Here is an 8,840-nt window from a genome sequence, read left to right as displayed (position 1 = left end):
TAAAAGTCATCTATTTAAATGCCCTCTTCTTACAAATTTGGAAACTGAAGCCAATAGAAGTTATGACGTATTCAAGATTAGACAGGTTGTCATGTTTATAGCATCTCTCCTGCAAAATCCCTCCTTTGTAATGTGTTGAATCTTTTTCATGCTCATAATGCATATCTCCATTGTTCTTTGGATAAAATGACCCAAATTTTTTGGATATCTTAATATTATATGACAAACAGCTATATAATAACAGTGGGAAAATATGTATATTGAAAAGACTATTATGGATGCCAGGCATTTTTCATTTGAAGTCATTGTTCCAGGTGTGTTCTTCTTTGTATATCTATCCTTCTCTGTCTTTCTCTGTGTCTGTCTCTGTCCCCACACGTGCCCAATACAGAAACAGATACAGATATGACTGTTTAAGTGATGTTATATACATTGATGGATGAGATGTATGGGTTGTCCATCTAAATATATTTTACAGTATACCAGACAATAAATATTATTCATCCACTAGGCTTTTCCTGTTTATGTATTTAGGCCATGGGTTTTTAGTTTGCTTACAAATATGGGTATCATTCAGAAAGTTCTCATTTTACCAGCACATTGTAACATATAATAGGAATAGAGGACACAATGTCTATAGGAATCCTTTTTTCCACTTGAATTCTGTTACAGTGGAAAACATCTTTGACTAACATACTTCCTTCCAAAGACTTTTTTGATTTTTCCATGTGTGTAGTAGATAACCTTTCTTTCGAAGAAACACTTTATGATGTTATTTGCTCTACAAAGTCAAATGTATGTTTATCATTACAAATGGCATATTCCTCTACATCTTTTAGTCAATTGTGTGATGGTAAAATTATCTTCAACTCTGTAATATCACTAGCCAAAGCATGCATGGGAGATACCATGTAAGAGCAGACTTTAATGTGGTATTTTGTTCTGCTGAATCAAACATTCATCTATATTCAGCAATGTTTTCTGAAGTTTTCAGTGAATTCTGTGATAACAAAGATGTATTCTACTTTAGAATACAGTTTATGAAAGTCTGCTTGTTCCAATGTAATACCATCACAGACAATGCCCTTGGTTTGTAGGGTATAATATTTTTTTAAACAACTGATGAATGGAAAAGTAGGAAAAATGTTGGTAGTTACTAAGATTCTGTTTTTTTCAGTCCTTCATGATAGTAATGAGTGTGAAGTTGTTTCTTCTCCTCCATACCTTTGATTCCTTAACTGCTTTCAGGTGATCTAATACTGTCACTATTGTGTCAACTCCAGCACAGACAGCCTCTGTATGTTATTGGTCTTGTCCAGCTCATTTACCCATCTTCATTTTCTTCATTGGCATATCCAGTTAATCAACAAATACACTAAGTACTGTGATGCTAGCATCAAAATGTGCTACCATCTTCGATCATTTAAAAGTTTCTTATTAATCTATTTGCCAATCTTCTCTCTCTTTTTTGTTTCTTATCCTTCCATTTTCATCCTTAAATTCTCTCTGGAGTACTTTATTTTACCATGTCTCACAGCAAGCAATTTTTAAATTTGTTTTCCCCTCCACAGGCACAGCTTTTTGCTTTTTTATTAGGCATTCCTGATCATGACTTCGCTGTCGTGTATCTTTGATTGGCAAATAAGTCAATTGTTAGTGCTAAGACCCTTATCAGGCTCTATTATTCTATTTTATCCTAGTAATTAAAATTATAGTATGTAGTTATTCTTCTTAGTGTCAATGTCCTTTTTTTCAAACTGTTTCCAAATATTTAACCAATATTTTAAAATAGGTCAGCATAGAATTGTTCTAATTAACATTTTTCTTCTCATTTCCTTTATATGTTTGTTTATGTTTTCTCTAAGAATTTTGTTGTTGAATATTTACAAAGGCAAGCATTTCCACATTCATAAAAAGTCATTTCACCTCTGCTAAAATATAATAGATTTTGTGTGTTCTATGTTTTCAATTTTATATGCAGAATTTTTTTCTCAAGGAAATTGTTCATAATATAAAAGCGTAAGCATTGCATTTATTCCTTTAGTTTTTGTTCTCTCTTGCCCCTACTCCTGAACCATATTTTTAAACATATTTTTCACCCTCCTCACATATAGTTACATGAAGATATCAAACACTGAAGTATCTATTAGACAATCTTAGCAAGTGTTTTGTGTAGTGTCTCTACCTTTTCACTCATTGACACAGACATTATTATGCAAGCTGCAATTATTTACATTGCAAATACTTCAAATACTTTTCCTGAGTGTTGCAACTCAAAATGACCAAATATTAGTTAACAAGCATTTAAATTCGATTATAATGTGTCAAATGTTATTCTAAGTGCTGAATGTACAAAGAAAGAGTGAAAATAGTCTTTGCCCTTAAAGGTGCTCACAATGAAATTAAGAAGACAACATGTAGTTAAATAGGAACAAGATTAGTAACATCGAAAATAGATAAAAATTATTAAATGCTGCTTCTTTTTATCTCTGAATGCAAGAGTAAGTCAAGGTCACCAATTCTTAGCTTTACCTCTCCAAGGAAGACCTCTGAGCTATCCTTCCATTGTAATTTTCTTCCTCTTCTGGATTCATTTATACTGAAAATAGCAGGAGTGCTATGACTCAGCTTGTCTAGTTGTCCATTTCCTATTTAACTGTTGCTCAGGGACTCACACGTAGAGTAACAACAGATAAGTTAAATTTTATAGGTCATCTAAAAGCTTTTATTTTTAGGACTGTGTGTCCCGTTGCTTTCCATTCTGCCACTGTGTCTACAGGGAAAAAAAATGATTGGGGAAGAAAAGGAAGAGTACACAACACTAAGATCCTTTCTAAAAATTTTCCTTTGTTCAATAGCTAATCACAACAAAGAATTCATCAAGACAACTCTGCCGCTGCTATGTCTCCCTATACTTACCTGCTCTGCTTCTTGGAAAAATAGGTTTACATGGAGTTAACTATAGGCCTAAGTAGCATGTATTAAGCACCATAAAGGTGTTACATAGTGTTCAAAAGAGTTCAAAGGCTTAATAGAAAACTTTCATTTATGGTGATCAGGCAACACTTTATGAGAGATGTGGATTTGGATTGAATATGGCAGAATATGTTAGATTTTGGACAAGTAGAGGTGAGAGATAATTCTAGGTAGAAAGAGTGGTTTCAAACAAATGCACAGAATGAGAAAGCAGAAGGCATGATCATGAATTATATAGTAATGCAATTAGGCAAGAAGTTAAGATGCATGTATGATATTTATGGAAAGGGAGACTCCATAGATAGAACCACATCAGATTGTGGCCTATTCTGAACAACAGATTTATTAATTTAATCTTATTCAAGGATTATACAATTTAAAACTGGAAAGGATTTTAAATGAACTTTATTTCAACCTCTCTTATTTTATAGCTAAGAGAGCTCAACTGATTTACCCAGTCTTACTGGTAGTAAGTACCATAACTAAGTTTCAAAACCATATTTTTTTCATTCCAAATCCTGTACTCTTTCTACTAAGCCATGGTGATTAAGGTTTTGTTCTTTGTAAGATGAGAATAGAATGACATAAAAGTCACAATCTAAAAGAAAAAAAAATATATATATACATATACATATATATGTATATGTATATATATAATGGAAATTTTGTACAAATAGAAAATATTGCCATTTTAGTAAAAAAAAACAAAAAAAGAATTAACATTTTCAATATACCACAATACAGAAAAACTTCCTTCTATTTTATCATTTGCTTATATATAAACAACCCATTCTTTGAGAACATCAAAAACCTTAAAATTAGGATAATTCTACAAACTACATTTTCTGTTCCTTACTGTTTAACTCTGGAAATCATAAACTCCATGGCAGTCCACTGAAATTAAGGATTAGAGGGAGAAGAAAGTTTTGCCCCTTAAGAGAAAATTGTCTGTTTCTTGTAACAAATCTAGCTAATTAGTTGCCTTGTTACAACTTGTCCAATTCAGTTTAGCTTTGCCTAGACTCATTGCCCATGACTAAATTGCTCCAGTTTAATTCTCAAGTTAAGGGAAAATAGGAGTATCATACATTTTATTGAAGTGGTATCTTTCCTTTGTGGTTGATCTTGCACTGAGTACAGGACAAAGAGATGATGTGATGTATCATCTAATAAATAAATAAAATAAAATAAATAAATAAATAAATAAATAAATCTGATTTTTTTTTTTTTTTTTGCCATCCCACCTGCAGATCATGTTATGTAGGGCTCTTAAAACAAAAATATTGTTATACAGTTGTTATCAGTTGAGGAACTCTAAATGGCTTACCAACATAGTTGTTTGCTAAAAAGCAAAATTCTTCTCTTAGGTAATGGATTATTGTACTGAAAAATTTAAAAGTAGCATCAAGAGGGTCCTAATTATTATTTTGCATTTAATTTCAGGTGTGTATGTACTCCTGGATGGACTGGACAAAATTGTAGTGATGAAATAAATGAATGTGACTCTGGCCCATGCAAAAATGGAGCAATCTGTCAGGAGTCCACAATTCCTGGGCAATTTGTATGTCTTTGCCCTCCCTTTTTTACTGGCTTCTTTTGCCAGCAAATCTATAATCCTTGTGATCCAGCCTACAGCCTTTGTATAAACAACTCAACATGTTTGATTACGGTTGATGGAAATAGCAACTGTGTCTGCACAAAAGGTAAGAGTTAATATGTCTAACTTACCCCAAACTTATGAGTCAACGTGTCCAAACTCTGGTTGAGGCTGCATCTTAAGTATTACAGGGAAATGCTTACTTTCAGGCTGTTAGTGCTTGTAATGGGAATGTAAATTTTAAAGATCTTCCCTGCCCCTAGGCTAAAGTGCACCTGGAGTCTGGGGTGGGAGGCTTGTTTTTCAGTAGATAATTGTTGATTGGCCAGTGGGTCAATAAGGTTGTTACATTCTCTGAGCCAGGAAAAGGCTATATAAGCCCTGATATGAGGCTTTGTTTTGGGGGCTCACTTTGAGAAGTGTTCTGTGATTTGATCTGGATTCTGGGAAGCCATTGTCCAGAGCCGCTGCCCCCCCCCCCCTTTGAAAAGCCCAGATATTGAAACCCAGATGTTGACTGGGTATGGATGTAATGGTTGGACAGTTTGGAAATCTGTCTACTTGATCTGTTTCTGTCTTGATAATTCTGCCTGTATACTTTGAAGTTCGGGGTGCTGACCTTTTTCCCCTGAACAAAGTAAAAGATATATGTCTGACTGATTAAAGTAAGCTTGTTAACCCATTTTGAGTTGCTTTCCTTTAACAAAGCAGATACAAGAACCTGTGCTGGCAGCAAACCCTGAGGGAGCTTGGGGTGCTTGCTGCTACAGTGCTAGTACTTGATATTTGTATAGAGTGGTAACCATTATGTGATTTTTAAGAAACTTTTCTCCCTTTTATGTAACAACACAACCATTACTATGGAAATAGAAGGGGAGAGTCCAGGGCTAAAGAACATATTTTTTCTTTAACTTTTTAACATTTCATAGATTTATGCTGTGTAATAGTAATGTAATTTGATCGCTTTGTATTGGCAAAGCTAACAGGTATTTAACACCTAGTTTGAAATTAATTAGATCAAGTTTCTGTTAAGAAACAAAAGGTATGAACCCCTGTTGCTCATATAACAGGAAGTTGCTGATATAACAGGAAGGGGCAGAACAGTGAGGGGCTAATAAGTATATAAGGAGAAGCCTTAGCTGGAATTTCAGACCTTCTTGGAGCCAGGTTCTAAAGACTGAGGAAGAGAGGTCCAGGCTGGAGAGAATGATTTTTATTTTGAAAACCTGAATGAAATGATTTTGATTCTGGGAACCAGCTGAAATTTTTGCTGAAGACTTCTGAAGGCCAACCAGAGCTGCCAGAGGAAGCATGACTATGGTGTTGGTACTTTGTTTGTGGCTTTGTTAAGCCTTGACTTCCCAGGAACAGAGACTGTGAAGGATTTAAGGTGACCTGGACACTGTGAGCTTCAGTGTGGAACAGGAACTGTGTGGTGAGCTGGACAAGAAACTGGGAGCTGTCTGCTGTGAACCTAGGTGATAGTTTGGTAAATCCAAGTAGGAGCTGGGACCATAGAAGGGGAACCAGGGAAGCTGAGAGCCTACCTCGGGTCAAGATGAAAAGATCTCTCTGTGGATACTGAGTAGTGACTGATAAAATTGTAACTTACCGTGTTTCCCTGATAATAAGACACTGTCTTATTATTTTTTTGGACAGAAAAACACCAGAGGGCTTATTTTCAGGGGAGGGCTTATTTTAATGAACATTGACAGCAATTTTAATAAACAGGTAAATGTGAACAAAAAAATATACCTTTATTCAATAAGCAAATCACTGGGGAAGAACAGGATGAAGCGCTCACCGCTGCAGCTCTGATTGGATGCAGCTCGGAGCGCGGCGTGCATTTCACGGGTGGGGGGGAACGGTGCATACAGAGGGTACCGTAATGTAGCGTGTAGCACAGGGGATCACCTTCACTACAGTAGCAATCTCAATAGGGCTTATTTTCGGGGGAGGGCTTATTTTAGAGGAATTTTACACAGTAAGGGGAGGGCTTATTTTCGGGATAGGTCTTATTATCGGGGAATCACAGTACTTGTGACTGAGGGATGGATGGCCTGTGCATTTTCCACTACCCCTTAAGAGTGTACCAAGTAGTGACTGATTATGATATTGTAACTTAATTGCACCCCATGGATGGGGAACCTTGACTATTGAACTTTGTGTCCCTTAAAGAGGCCTTGCCTCCTTAAGGGTGATTGAGTTACTAAGTGGCTGAGTGATTCCTCCTTAAGTGACTGAATGATTGAGTTACTAAGCAATTGAATGATCGAATTAAGGACTTTGTGATTGAGTGACTAAAAGAATGTACTTGGTTCAAAACTATATGACCATTCTGGTAAAAACTATGTGGCCACTTTAGTGATAAGTTGTAACATTGTGAATGCTGTATTTAGATTTCTGTGCATGTTTTGATCTGATTTGTTATTGAATAAATAGAGTGTTCACTACACTATGTAATCAGAATCTTGAAAGCTCTTCACAGCAGCAGTCTTCTGTAAAGCTGCTTGTGTGTGGCTTTACATGCTGCTATTTAAATCACCTGGTATTCAAGCTTTTGGTGATGAAGTTTTCTGTATTTTAAGTTGACTCGGAAGGCAAAAATGTTTCTCTTTCTGGGACAATGCCCTGATATTTTAATATTACTGAAGACTACCAAAAAGAAGGTCTTCAGTATTCTGGGTAGACCTATTAAGAAGACTTTATGGTTTTAAAAAATTGATGAGAGTGACATATATAGAAAAGTCATGGAGAGATCTCAATTTATGTTGGGGAAGATGTACCCATACTAAGGAAATACCTGATCACTCAGCTTTGTTGAGGGACTGAGGTTTAGGAAGAAATTTATTTTCTGAATGTTCTCTAATAGATATTAGTAGGACTTTATGAAGAGTCCAACTTTAAATTGAAATTCAGACAGAAAATGCCTTAATGAGTCAAATAGAGACATTAGGCATGAACACCACTTATCCAAAACTTGCATTTTCTAGAAAGTTCCTAGCATAAAGATGATATGAAAAAACATGTGAAAAGGATCTTCAAATATACCCCCTATAGAATCCAGAGGAGAAAGGACTCCAATTGGATAGGAACATGCAGGGCCTTTTCCATTTACGTTAACCTATTGTCCTAATGAATTAAAAAGTGACCACTGAACTTGACAACCTCTGCAATATGATATATTGGCTAGACACCAAGTCAGACTGAAGAATGATGGGAATATTGGAGAAATGGAAAAGCTTGATGGGATGGCCACTATATTGTTCATTATTTCAAGCAGACTTGATGGGTAAATTAACATGAAATTCGTGAAGATGTATAATAATAGCAAACTCCAAGAATATAGCAATGAGTTTCATGAGACTGAACAAATTCTGATGTTGGCTAGAGGGCCTCTCTTAAACATGGGCTTTGTCCATTCTGGTAACCAATAAGTGAAATGGAGCAATGACTGCACCCTCAAAATCAGTACCTCTACCAGTGTTAATGTGAGTGGGGCTAAAAGCCATCAAGACAATGGTTTCACCTGTATTGGTGGCAAAAAAGAGGGTAATTAAGAGAGTAATACCAAATCTTGAGTTGTAACCTTTCTGTGAAAGCTCATCTAACAGCAACACAATCAAACAACAAACAACTGAATGATTATAAGGAGACAGATTCAAGAATCCATTTCTTCAGAATCTGGCTACATTACAGTCATTACACACAATGGTTGGCCCAGTGGTAATAATCATAACAAATCATTTATGAGGTCTCTTTAACAGAGCTCAACCTTTTGTGGTATCTTATACTTCAATGATTTTAACTCTAAAAAACACCAATATCAGTTTCTTAAATTTTCATATTTTGAAGGTTTAGCTATAAAATGGTCATGGACTGATAAATTAAAACAGAAAGTGACTTTAGAAGTAGACTAATCCAGACAGTTCATGTTACAAATAAAGCAATTGTGACCAGTAGAAAGAAGCTTTTAAATGTTTCTAAATTACATGTACCTATCATGTCTAGTACATTCTGGGGCATCTAGGTAGCACAATGGATAGAGCACTGGGCCTGGAGTAAAGAAGACCTGAATTCACATGTGGCCTCAGATATCTCCTAGCTATGTGACCCTGGGCAAGTCACTTAACCTTTTGACTCAGTTCTTCATCTGCAAAATGAAATGGAGAAAGAAATAGACACTACTCCATTATGTTTGCCAAGAAAAACATAAATGGGGTCATGAAGAGTTAGACATGACTGAAATGACTAAACAACAACAAAA

The 8,840-nt window shown here is 35.5% G+C and overlaps 1 pseudogene; it reads right to left on the bottom strand.

The window, feature by feature from the left end:
* Positions 1-7,562: 7,562 nt before the first annotated feature.
* On the bottom strand, positions 7,563-8,310 carry LOC138148088 (protein transport protein Sec61 subunit alpha pseudogene; annotated as a pseudogene).
* Between the last annotated feature and the right edge of the window lie 530 nt (positions 8,311-8,840).

Source organism: Petaurus breviceps, unplaced genomic scaffold (genome assembly GCF_028583685.1).
Source record: "Petaurus breviceps papuanus isolate PSGF00001 unplaced genomic scaffold, PetGlider_PUasm1.0 90822, whole genome shotgun sequence".
Taxonomy (NCBI): Eukaryota; Metazoa; Chordata; class Mammalia; order Diprotodontia; family Petauridae; genus Petaurus; species Petaurus breviceps.
This window is presented reverse-complemented; position numbering and strand designations above follow the sequence as displayed.